We start from the raw sequence: 13,854 nt of genomic DNA, 5'->3' as shown, positions 1-13,854 counted from the left end.
GTATGTCGAGTTTTATTTATTAATTTATTTAACTGCCATCTGCTTCACGCTATGCTCTGGAATATTTCACTAATCCGATGGCTGTCATTTTTATTGTGAGTGAGTTCAGAGTGCGGACTTTTGACATTAACACATTCACCCTCGCGTGACGTACAGATATGCAGATGTGTGTACATAATCCCTGTCTTCTTGTGACAGGGCGAGTTCGTGCCGCCAAAATGTTGCCGCAATTGATTTTTTTTTTTTTTTTTTTTGATTGGTGTTTTACGCCGTACTCAAGAATATTTCACTTATACGACGGCGGGCAGCATTATGGTGGGTGGAAACCGGGCAGAACCCGGAGGAAACCCACGACCATCCGCAGGTAGCTGACAGACCTTCCCACATACGGCCGGAGAGAAAGCCAGCATGAGCTGGACTTGAACTCACAGCGACCACATTGGTGAGAGACTCCTGGGTCATTACGCTGCGCTAGCGCGCTAACCAACTGAGCCACGGAGGCCCCTGCCGCCATTGAAGTATCATGTCAAAGACACCAGACGTGACACCACACCCAGCCACATCGCACTGCGCCAACCAGTCAAGTTCCCTTGCACTTGCCCTCTTAATGCTGACCACCAAGCGAGGTAGCAGTATGTACCGGACGCTCTAACCATAAGACCAGCGAAGCGTTTACATTTGCTTGGAGTTTCGCTTGCAGACAAAACCGATTTAATCTTGAAGCAAATTTCCGAGCCGTAAGAGGGACATGGAGATTAATTATCCTTGGTATACAGTGTATCAGTAGTACAGTATAAGAGAGAATCAGTTTATTGTTACATAAGGCTTACGTTTAAATGAGATAGGCTTGGCCGACAATGAAATACAAAAAGAATGAATGAATGAATGATTATGGCTTAACGCCACATCGGCAATATTTCAGTCATATCGTGGCGAGAACAAGGTGAAAACGCGAGACGGTTAAGGTTTTCGATATGATAATATGAACACCAAAAGTAAAACAAAAAGTACAGACATGTTTAAAATCGTATAAAAGAAAAATAAGATTTAAAACTCGAAAACCAGGGTTATAGTACATGTATATATCTATATGTATATAACTGTTTATCTATAGATATTTATAACAATTAAAATTTATATTTTATGATATAGGCCAATGGCGATGCTGTCAAATAAATCATATATAGAGTTGACCGTGTAGAACCTTTGCCGAACATGAGCACATTCGGGAGCACTGCTCCCATCTAAGATGAAATTGTGTGTCAGATGAGAATGGCCAACACGACCCCTCGTTAAAACTACTTGGTCTCTACAAGATATTTGACAAGTATAGGCATTGTAGCCAATGACAGGATGAATGGCATGCAGTTTATTATAGATCTGCAAGTCCCATCCACCCTGCCAAAGGCGACGAATATATTTAAGAATACTAGACTTCACGTCCATATAAGGGATTTTAACCCGAGATACAGGTTTATATAGGGCAGCTTTCGCTTCCCTGTCCACGACTGTGTTTCCACGGATACCAGTGTGACTTGGTATCCAACAGAATATAATATCTTTACCTCTTTTAATTAGTTTTCGGTGTTAGGCTATTATCTCAAGTATCAATGGATTTTTAAATTTATTATTCTGAATTGCCAAAAGGCAAGACAGCGAGTCGCTGCATATCACTGCCCTCTGGGCATGCCCACAGGAAACATATGATAAGGCCAGGAGTATAGCCCTGGCTTCTGCAGAAAAGATAGAAGATGAAGGTGGCAGACGAAGAGAAGTGACCCGCTGCTCTAAGACAGCCGCAGCCACAACTCTGTCCCCATCCTTTGACCTGTCAGTATATATAAATTTATGATCCATATAATCAGCCTTGATTTCAGCAAAACCTTGCTGAATTATAAGAGGATTTGTATTTGATTTATTATATTTACATAGATCAAATATTAGTTTAGTTTGTGGAAGAAGCCATGGAGGAGACTCCGGAAAAGACACCGGAGCTATATCCTCCAGCTTGATGTTAGCACCCACAATATGGTCCCGTATGCGAAGACTGAACGAAGGGATCTTGTTAGGACATTTAATATATTTGTCTACATATAATGGATTGAAAACACAGTCGTAGGCAGGGTTTGTTGGATGAGCTTTAAGCTTACTAGTGTATTGAAGGCTAAGTTTTATACGTTGATGATATAAAGAAGGCTCATTTACCTCCACGTATAAACTTTCTACTGGGGAGGTTCTAAAAGCACCAAGCCTGAGCCTCAAACCCTGATGATGAACAGGATCCAACATTTTAATGTACGACTTCCCAGCGGAACCGTAAATGATGGATCCATAATCCAATTTAGACCTCACCAGAGAACGATATAAGTTAAGTAAAACTGATCGGTCAGCACCCCAATCGGTGCTGGACACGACCTTAATTATATCGAGAGCCTTTGTACATTTAGCTTTAAGCATTTTAATATGTGGTATAAAAGATAGCTTACTATCAAATATTGTACCTAAAAACTTTGTTTCTCCAACAATTTTAATCTGTTCACCACAAAAATTAAGCTCAGGGTCAAGATGAAGTTTCGGTTTATTACAAAAATGCATACCGACGGTTTTAGACGTTGAAAATCTAAAACCGTTTTCGGTTGCCCATTTCTAGATTTCATTGAGACAAAGCTGCAACAGACTTTCGATATTATTTATAATCTGAGCCCGGTAGTATATAAGGAAGTCATCAACATATAAAGAACCCTCTGAGCCAGATGTTAATGTTTTTGCTAGGCTATTTATTTTTATGCTAAACAGAGTTGGTGATAGAATGCCGCCCTGAGGTACACCCATCTCCTGTTCATAAGAGTCAGAAAGAGTGGACCCAACCCGTACCTTACACTAACGATCAGATAAAAATTCAGATTTGAGTAAAGGTAATCGACCTTTTAATCCCATATCCGCGAGGTCTTTTAAAATACCATATTTTCATGCGGTGTAATAAGCCTTTTCAAGGTTAAAAAATATGGACACCACATGTTCGTTATTGATGAAGCCATCGCGAATAAAAGTTTCAAATCGAACAAGGTGATCCATGGTAGATCTACCTTGCCGAAAACCACATTGAATGTTAGAGAGTAACTTGTTAGTTTCAAGAAACCAAACAAGTCTATCACTAATCATTCGTTCCATAGTCTTACAGACACAGCTTGTAAGAGCTATGGGGCGGTAATTATTTGGATCATTATGATCCTTACCCGGTTTGGGAATCGGGATAATACACACCTCCCTCCATGATGGTGGAAAATTACCAGTTATCCAAATATTATTAAGCAAGTCCAAGAGAGTCTTCAGTGGCTCAGGTGGTAAATGATTCAGAAACTTATAATATACGTTATCAGGACCACAAGCAGTATAGTGGGCCTTTTTTAATGCAGTCTTAAGTTCCTCGATATTAAAAGGATGATTATAACCTTCTAAATTCTTAGAAGAAAAGGGCAATTTAAATTTCTCCTTCTGGTTTTTAATATGTTGGAATTCTTTAGTATAATTCTCAGAAGAAGATTTCTTTGAAATTGTCTCAGCTAGTTTATTAGCTATATCGGGTGTAGAAGTTAATATATTATCTCCATCTTTTAAATGCTGGACTTTTGTTCTATTAGTTTTGCCCTTAAGCTTCTGAACCATGTTCCGGACCTTACGCATGGGTGTTTTTGACGTAATGCCAGAAACAAAGTTCCGCCAACAAGACCGTCTCTTGGACTTGAGTAATCGGCGAGCCTTAGCCCTAAATTACGAACCTGGTTTAAGTTATTATCATTTGGATATATATTAAAATTTTGCTCGGCCTTTTTGCGGTCCTTAATGGCTTTGCGACAGTCCTGATCATACCAGGGTTTACTTTTGGATTTTGGATTTGTCGAGGTTTTAGGGATAGTTCTATCGGCAGCTCGTAAAACAAGCTCGTTAAATTTTAATATAGGATCATCTGCAGCATTGAGAGTCTCTCGAGTGATATCAGCCTCACAGAACATCTCAAATGCGATCCAATCTGCTTTATCGAATTTCCACCTAGCTACACGTTCTAAAGAAGTAGAAGTGATGCTCTAGGATTATAGGAAAATGGTCACTACCACAAGATCGTCATGCACCTTCCAAGAAAATTCAAGGAGAAGTGATGGATCCGTGATAGTGAGATCGATAGCAGAATAAGTGCCATTACCCGGATGTAAATAGGTATTAGAACCATCATTGAAATAACACAGTCCCTCCTTCGATAAGAAGTCTTCGACTATCTTGCCCTTATTATTTATGTTATTACTGCCCCATAGGGGGTTATGGGAATTAAAATCTCCCAGTATTATAAACGGTTTAGGTAACTGTTCTTTTAGATTGTGTAACTGAAAAGCTGACAAAGAAGTGTTCGGAGGTATATACACCGAACATAATGTGACTGTTTCATATAATGAAACACGAACGGCCACAGCCTGAAGCTCTCTATGGAGAGCAACAGGGCTGTGGATAATATTGTTATTTATGAACATCGAGGAGCCGCCAAGCAGCGCGCTCTTCTTCAATACAATATGTGCTATAAAGTGAATAATTTTTAAGAGTTATTTTATCTTTGTCAGATGTCTTCGGGTGAGTTTCCTGAAGACACAGGGCAACTGGATTGAAAGATTGAACTAGCTGTGTTATTTCAATAAAATTTGCCTTAAGACCTCGACAATTCCACTGTATAATTTTATCTAAGGAAGACATTATGGAGGTAGGCGTATAGGAGATTTATGCTTGGACCGAGGTCGACCCTTCCTTGGAGATCGGCTGCAAGATCTCCCTGATGCGGGTGATGTATCCATCACCTCCGCGTCTGATGTTGAAGGATCGACATCCTCTAACGATCCAAACTTATTAAAAGTTTGGATTGGGTCCCTGGTGGCCTTGGAAGAACGTTCCACAGGACCACTAGGTTTATTAGTATTATTATTATTATTATTCGTTCCTTTGCTTGGTTTTTTGGCTGGAAATGTATTAGGTTCAGCAGTTTTACGTTGTGGTTCTATATTTTTGGGACTTTCAGAATTTGTTGATATAGTTTGTGTAGAACAAGAGCTATATTTAGGCTGGGATGCAGGATTAACAGAAGTTTGGGCGGATATGGTTTGGGCTGATCGTTTCCAATTGGCCAAGTGAGTGATGTCTGAGTAGCAACAGATGTTGTAAGTCGCTTGACCACATTTGAAAACAAAGCCTGTGATGTATTGCACACTAATTTACGTGCTTCCTGGTACGGGATGTTATTTTTAACTTTTAAAGTAACTGTCTGTTTTTCTTTTAGGAATAATAGACAGTCTTTAGAGGAGGCCATATGATCTCCACTGCAATTACAGCATTTAAATGTGTCACTGCAGTCGAAACCCTCATGGCCTTCCTTCCCGCATCGAAAACAAATCAATTTATTTATACATTGGCTCTTGCCGTGACCAAATTTTTGGCACGTAAAACACCTTGTCGGGTTGGGAATGTACAGGTCAACACGAACCCTGTACGGGCCAATGTAAATGGATGACGGAAGTGATGTGCTGTTGAATGTTAGTAAGTAAGTGTTGAGTTTAATGGTGTTGCCAGATTTTTTCGTAACGAAACGTTTAACATTGGTAACACCCTCAGACTTTAATTCATCACAAATTTGTTCTTCAGACAGGTCAATCAGATCCCGATCCCTGTCACGTATGATGCCCTTGCAGCTATTTGTGGCGATGCAAAAACAGGCACACCCAAAACGGAATTCAATGATAATAAATTGAATGCCTGCTGTTTTCGAAAACATTCAATAAGGATATCGCCAGATCTTAATTTTTTAACGATTTTAACTTTACCAGCTGAACCTTCTATTGTTTTTTTTCAGAGCAAACGGATTTAGTTTAGACGCTGGACGTTCGTCGTTTTTCGTTGATAAAACAATGAAAGCCGGCCAACTGTCCGCTCCATTGACTATTTCAAGAAATTCCTCATTTTTACGGTTTTTTTGCGGTGTTTACTGGAGCATTGGATATGGTTTTTGAGGAAGACATAACTGATATAGTAAGAATTTACCTCACGTGTCCCCCACCCGCCACGGAGTGCCAACAAGGGCGAATCTATCTGTGCGGATGACCAGCAGAGAGTAGAAACAGGGAATCCACGCAAGGTATACTCGAACAGATTGAGTTATACCCACAAGGTTAAATTCAATCTACTCGATTGACCCATTAGCCACCGCCTTCTGCATTGATCCCAGAGAAGGGCATTTGGGGAAATACCAACTTGACGGTAAGTGAAAGAAATGACAAACGAGATCATCTGTAGGGCTTGACGTGACCAGCCGATTGATCGGACCGGGCCCATCCGCCCTCCCGTCTCTCTCCAAGTAAGGGCCAAAGTGACGTGTTGGACATGAGGATCTCGCAAGACCAACACACCCTCAACCACCAGGATCCCGTCCTCGGAGAATACGGGTCGCAACCCACGGCAAACAGGCCGCTCCCCGGTTGCCTCTCACACAACCGCGAATATGTGAGCCTATTATATTCACCGGGCTCAGACAGGAGAGCTCTAGTTTAGTCGTCTTTTACGACAAGCTTGCCAAAAGGGCTGAGGTCCTATTCTTATCACCGTGGAAAGCCCACGGGGGGAAATACCAAAAGAGTATGTATAATGTCATGAAAGAAAGCTCACAAGATTCACAAGGCTATAAATATGGAGCTATTTAAGTAATGGTGTTTATGTTTTTCATATTTGTAATATGTCATTTTACAGATAAGAAATGATGATAAAGAGGGAAAATTAGGAGTAGAATGATTGTCGTTCATTAGAGATGATTTACACAGACCCGCTTTATAGGTCAGCCCACTCAATGACGATTTTAGAATGTAAATTTTCAGAATTTAAAAGGGGCAAGAGTGTTTGGAAATTCAACACATCCTTACTTAAAGATATAGATTCTGTTAATGTAGTGAAATCAGCTATAATGGAAGCAATAAAACAATGTTCCACAGAAACGATATATGTCAGTACTTTGACAGAACTGGATACAGAAGCCTTAAATTTTACAAGTAATCCACAACTACTCCTGGATGTTATACTATAAAGCAGATTCTCCGGTATACCATAGAGTATGCTAGAAGAAAACGGAAAACAACGAAGTATAAAAAACAATATCCAAGAGGAAATTGAGAAAGTTGAGAGAGAAATCCATGAAGGCCACTATATAAAGATAAAGCAATTAGATGATTAGAAATAAATCGGAAAGCAAACAAAGGAGTTGCAATGGTCATGGCTAGGGAACAATATCTTGAAGACGGAGGAAAGCCAACAAGTTATTTCTGTGGGCTAAAGAAATTTAATTCTGTAAACAAAGCTGTTTCATGTATTCAACTGGCGATAAATTAATAACAAATCAAAATGAAGTATTCGAGGGAGGACTCCGTACCCGAGGGAGTTAGCATGCCAGCGCGGCGCAATAACCCACGCGCCTCTGACCAATACGGCCACTGTGAGTTCACGTCCAGCTCATAATGGCTTCCTCTCCGATCGTATGTGGGAAGGTCTGTCGGTAACTTGCGGATGGTCGTGTGTTTCCCCCGGGCTTTGCCCGGTTTCCTCCTGCCATTATGCTCGCCCTCGCCGTATAAGTAAAATATTCTTGAGAACGGCGTAAAACACCAATCAAATAAATAAATAAATGAAATATTGAGGAGGTAAAAACTTTGTATTCAATATTATACATAAAAAGCCAACACAAGAGATGGATTTGGATATGTTAAACACTGACAGTATTCTTAAGCTAAATTCAACAGAAATCAAAGAGGGCCCAGTTATTAAAACTGAAATGTGAAACGCACTTAAAAAATCTAAATGAGGCAAAAGTCCTCAATCTGACGGGTTTAATGCTGATTTTTTTTTCAAGTTTTTCTGGGTAAATTTTTTTGGTCAAAAGTGGGCACAAAAAAGGTGAAAAAAAAAATGAGTAAAATGACTTGCATCCCCAAATGTGAAAAACCTGGACAGTTTTTGAAAAACTGGAGGCCGATAACTTTCTTAAACTTCCAGTATAAAATTATTTCATCTTGTATAGCTAACAGAATGAAAAGATACTTGTATAAGCTGACGAACAAAAACCAGAAAGGGTTTGTTAGTGGTCGATTTGTTTGACATAATATTCGTTGTATATCTGATATCATTAAGCATCTTGAAGAAAATGATTTACCATGATTAATGTTTGTAATTGATTTTGAAAAGGCTTAGGATACAATATCTTAGTCATTCTTGAAAACAGTTATACAATTTTGGTGAGTCAGTGATATAAAGGGTCAATTCAATGTATAACAACATTTCCTCTTCTGTGTTACAATGTGTTTTAAGTGATAAATTCTGTATTTCAAGAGGTTGCTGACAAGAGGCCCTCTGTCACCATATTTATTTATATTATGTGTAGAAAATTTAGGAGCACTAATAACAAACAATTCAGATTTAAAAGGAATTACAGTAGGCAAGACACAATACAAAATTAACCAACTTGCGTATGATACAAGTATGTTTTTAGATGGCTCTAAAAGTTTATTAAGGTTTACAGTTTCCGTTTTAGACCTCTTCTGTCGTATTTCCGGTCATATATCTGATCATCCAAGTGACCAAAGAGCAAAGACATCTAGTCTGATATCTGATTATACATGTGACCAAACAGCAGCGACATCTAGCCTGATATCTGGTTATACATGTGACCAAAGAGCAAAGACGATATCTAGCCTGATATCTGGTCATCCATTTGACCAAAGAGCAAAGACGACATTTAGCCTGATATCTGATTATACATGTGACCAAACAGCAGCAGCAACGATATCTAGCCTGATATCTAGTCATCCATGTGACCAAACAACAGCGACGACATCTAGCCTGATATCTGGTTATACATGTGACCAAAGAGCAAAGACGATATCTAGCCTGATATCTGATCATCCATTTGACCAAAGAGCAAAGACGACATCTAGCCTGATACCTGATTATACATGTGGCCAAAGAGCAGCAGCAACGATATCTAGCCTGATATCTAGTCATCCATGTGACCAAACAACAGCGACGACATCTAGCCTGATATCTGGTTATACATGTGACCAAAGAGCAAAGACGATATCTAGCCTGATATCTGGTCATCCATTTGACCAAAGAGCAAAGACGTCATCTAGCCTGATACCTGGTCATACATGTGACCAAACAGCAGCTAGTTATTTATTGCCTATCAATATGGGTTTGAGTTATAGATTGTTATTTACATAGAGGATATTCATTTGATCATTACACATACTCAGGTTATAAATGATACGAGAGTATTATACAGAGATCTGAAAACTAGATAGATTATTGGACTGACATCTATATAACATTAAACACGTATATAGTGGTAAGCGTACCACTATCGTAAAGTAAACATGAAAAACAACTGGCTGGTTTAACTCTCAGATCAACGACAAGCCTTACACAAGATCAAAGAAGGAAACAAGAAGACGCTTGATACATATATTTGAAGAAAACTATACAAATAATACAACTGACAATAATATACAACACAATACAAATAATTACAAAAATATATAGTCCCTTACTAACGACAGTTTCCAAATCCGAATGGAATATTCCGGCTTCCAAGGGCGAGTGAGTCCACGTAAATATAGAAGCCACAGTTAAGCGGAATTCCCTAATCGAAGGATGACACACAGTCCGATCCGATAAGTGACAAGCTACAATATTATATTACATATAATATAATATAATAAAGTTCGAACTTGCCCAGGGGATTATCCATTTGGAGAGGTTATCTCCCGATGTTTTCTCTGTTAAGTTCAGACTGAAATTTATAAATGAAGTACTGTTCTTTGGCTCCTCTACTTCATTCACCGATGATTTAAAGAAGGGCATTATGTGGAACTTGGCCCACTGTGTAGGTTATGGGGACATAATGCGATATGTTTGGTTACAGGTAAAATCTGTGAACTTGGCGTGTTAATTTGTTACCTAAGTACCCCACATCGATTCCTTAATGAATCACCAGTTTAGTCTATGTAGAATTTGGTACAATTAGAGCAGGTTAGGACATACAGTAGATTTTGGGAATTTTTCAGTGTGTCTGTATTTCGTCTTTGTTCCTGCACAAGGGTTTCAATCTGGTGATAAATTTTCCGTAGTAAATCTGTCTGCTGCCACAATGATTCAGTCTTGAGTGTCATCTTCATGCATAGTAGCAGTGGAAAAATAAAGTGTACAGTATAACTATCTTTGTGCGAGATAAAATTATATACTTTAGAAGAAACCTGACAAACTCGACTTTTTGATTTAGCTTACTAGTTTCACCGTATCATTACGGTTCTTCAGAGCTTTTTTTATTTCAACATGTCTTGCGACAGCTGTCATACTTAATACTGCAGTGGTTTTAGGCGTATTCAAACATCGGTATTAAGTGACGTCCCGGAAAGGCTTGTTCGCTTCGGTGGCCAGGCATGTTGGGTGTTGTCTGCCAATACTGTAGGCCTACTTGGCGTGGGGTTCTTTACTCGAATTCGTTAACAATGGTTTTCGGTATATTCGAACTTTTTGTCAGGTGACCCTCATGCAATATTTTCAATCAAGGCTGCCTGATTATACTGCCACTATCGTCTTCAGCACAGAGCAGCTCGTCATTGGCTTGGTCACTCTGCATCTTTTTCATGCACCTGTTTATCGTATGCAATGGCAGTAGTGTACTTAGAATAAGACTAGTCTAAACCAGGGACGTCCCATAAATAGAGATCTTTACATTGTTTACCTAATTCTGCACAAGTTATGATTATTTACACAGTATTTACACAAAGAGTTGGAATAAAACATTAATCAAGTGAGGTAAACTGATCATTTGCCATCAGTTTCGTGTGACAACTACATGTAGGCCTACCTCACTGTCGTCGCTCTCTACTCTCCGATCTTACTCTCTACAAACCTAAATAACTGTTACAGTTGGTTTGCTATTACTCTAACACATGTATACGACTTACACGACAATTTTCTATTGCATAGACATTGGTAAAAATATGGTAGCCTAAGACAAATAGGAGAAAAATAAGAATTAAAATTAGAAAAAGCGATGGATACGCCATTCTTTTCTCGTGTAAAATAAACCCTTGAAATGGCAGAAATAAAAGTGTGCCAGGTGTTTTTATTATAGGCCTTCTTTCGTGCAGAGTGAGTTTGCATATGTTTTTTTCCCCATAAATTATAGATTATATTAATTAGAATGGATAAAAATACACTGTGCTATTCTGCAAGGAACTTATGTATGGGTGCATGTATATAGAAAAATGGTTAACAGAGTCCTAACAACGAAAATATTTGCTGACAATCTGAGCCAGTATATATCTCACTGTGTTCTTTCGTGCAATGGATCCACAAACAATATAAAGAGCTTTCGTTATATGAGAGTGGGAATATGCCAACATTGTCCCCTCTCGCTCACTCAATGGAGAAGTAATTATGTGAGGGTAAGAGAATAAATACATGCAATGAAACTGTTATTTTGGCATGTATATGATGTAATTGCAAAATATTGAATTATATTATTATTGCTGTTAAATGAACTCATATAAGTCTGATGTTATATAGCGTACGAACTGATAAGATATAGAACACTTTCATTAAATATCGACATTGTTTGAAAGGTAACAGAAAACATTTTTTTAAACTATGTATGATCATCAATCCACCAACTATTTATGGCCCATCACGATAATGTACCTGGAACAATGAATAACTGAAATTTAAAGTTTTTGTAGTTAGACCATAAAGAGTGCACAGAGTTTACTAAGTCTGTTGTCTGAGTGATTCTAGAACGTACTCTGTCAACAATGTCAACATAGTCTAATACAATCTCTCTGCATGTTGAATTTATTGAATACGTGTGCTATATTTAACAGAATAATCTACCACTATATTTTGTCAGAAGAAAAGAATAAAATTTCAACGGCCTCTTTGAAAGGAAATTTCTCTGTCAGTAACTTAGTTATCATGCACTGGCATTATTAAAATCTAATGTTAAATAAATAATTGAGAAAATAAAAGGCTGACAGACCAATACACTTTAAGCTAATTACGGAGGTGGATCTTTATTGGAGTTCTACACATTTTTTGTAGACAAGTTCAAATACAGCCAGAAAATGTCTATATATGAGATATATATATATAAAGCAATATTCATAAAATAGAGGATATTGCACTGTGAGGCTTAAATATCAAATATTTGGCGAGTGAGAGATGAAAATGATGATGTCGCACATGAAGTCTTGTATGGAGTTGTATGACTTTATATTGTTGCGTGACGTAAGAAATGTTAAAGTTGACAACTTGTTTTATGACATCATTCTGCTAGGCTCGGATTGGAATGCGATCAAACAAAATGTTTCTTTGTGATGTCATGGCGTCGGGGTGTGTAATAACAAAAGTGATACTAGTATCTAGCTCTAGCCAGTGAGGTCAATGGCATTTCACCATTAACACATCATATGTCTTTATATCTATTTCAACGCATGGATTTACATCATTAGCTTCTGAAAGAAGCACAAACAAAACAATTATGACAAAACAAATATGCTCTGTTGTATGTTTATATACTGCCCTTGTATAAGAGATACTTTGAAATGTGAACAAACAAGTTCATCTATTCAAAAAAATATCCCACGTTAAAGATACAAAACGTATGAATAGATGACGCCGGTTTCCGAATGTTATATGAAACGGCACAGAATGAATCTGTACACAAAATGTTATCATCGGAAGTACGGGAAGATGTCATAGTACGGAAATCAGCAATCACAGCCAAACAAATCGTAAATTATTCAAAATTGCACACCAATCTATAATTGTTTTTCAACTTGATCCGAGGTTACATAAAATAAGGCTGCATGCATCAACATCATGATCCAAATCCGACAATAACTGATGCAGATATACAACACGATAACCAACGACCAATGAAACCCAGACATACATTAATTTATCATACATACATACATTAATTTACATGACGACCAATCAAATTCAAGGAAATCGGTAAATACACTTTCCTCAGCAAGAACATGTATACATTTTTTTTTATCGAAGTGGAGTAATTTTTGGAGGATTTATTTCACGGATAGAATAAGGGCAACTTATTGAACTGATAGAACCGACTGACAGAAAATCGGAGACCCAGGTTAATATAAATACATGTGTCCCTTTTTATGAAAGCGTCGGTTAATTAAGATCTCTGTAGGCGTAATTCGTGTAAGAGGTTGGGAGGAAATAGCCATGCCATATTGTTTGCTAAATTTAAATCATAGGTCTTCGATTTTTTGTATAAAAGATCTAGACTTTCGGTATTATCTATTATATTAAAACTTCTTTTGTGTTTTGTAATGTAAAATGAACACTTTAATATTTTTGGCAAAAAGAATGGCCGTATACCTCTGTAAACGACTAATATAAATACTACCCCTATTTCTGAGGTCGATTTATACAATCAATTGATTCAAGGAAGCAAGTCGATTGTATATCCATTTCACGAATCCAAATACTTGGTCTTCTAATCCAAATACTTAGTCTATATTTTTTTACAAAGAATAATTTTAGATAATTACATGCAGCGATTTTCTTGGCAGTCTAACTCTTACTATCTTCGGTACTATCTCTCACATAACATTAGTATAGGTTAGTATTTTTACAACAAACAAGTCCGCTAGCACTTTTATGTATGTAAACACTGTTATCTTATAGTTTACAGTGGCTCATACCGTTACATTGCTTTGTGTTAATCCAATTTTTTTGTATTCCAACCCA

Source organism: Liolophura sinensis, chromosome 8 (assembly GCF_032854445.1).
Source record: "Liolophura sinensis isolate JHLJ2023 chromosome 8, CUHK_Ljap_v2, whole genome shotgun sequence".
Classification (NCBI taxonomy): domain Eukaryota; kingdom Metazoa; phylum Mollusca; class Polyplacophora; order Chitonida; family Chitonidae; genus Liolophura; species Liolophura sinensis.
The sequence above is the reverse complement of the archived record's forward strand: the minus strand, read 5'-3'. Positions refer to the sequence as shown.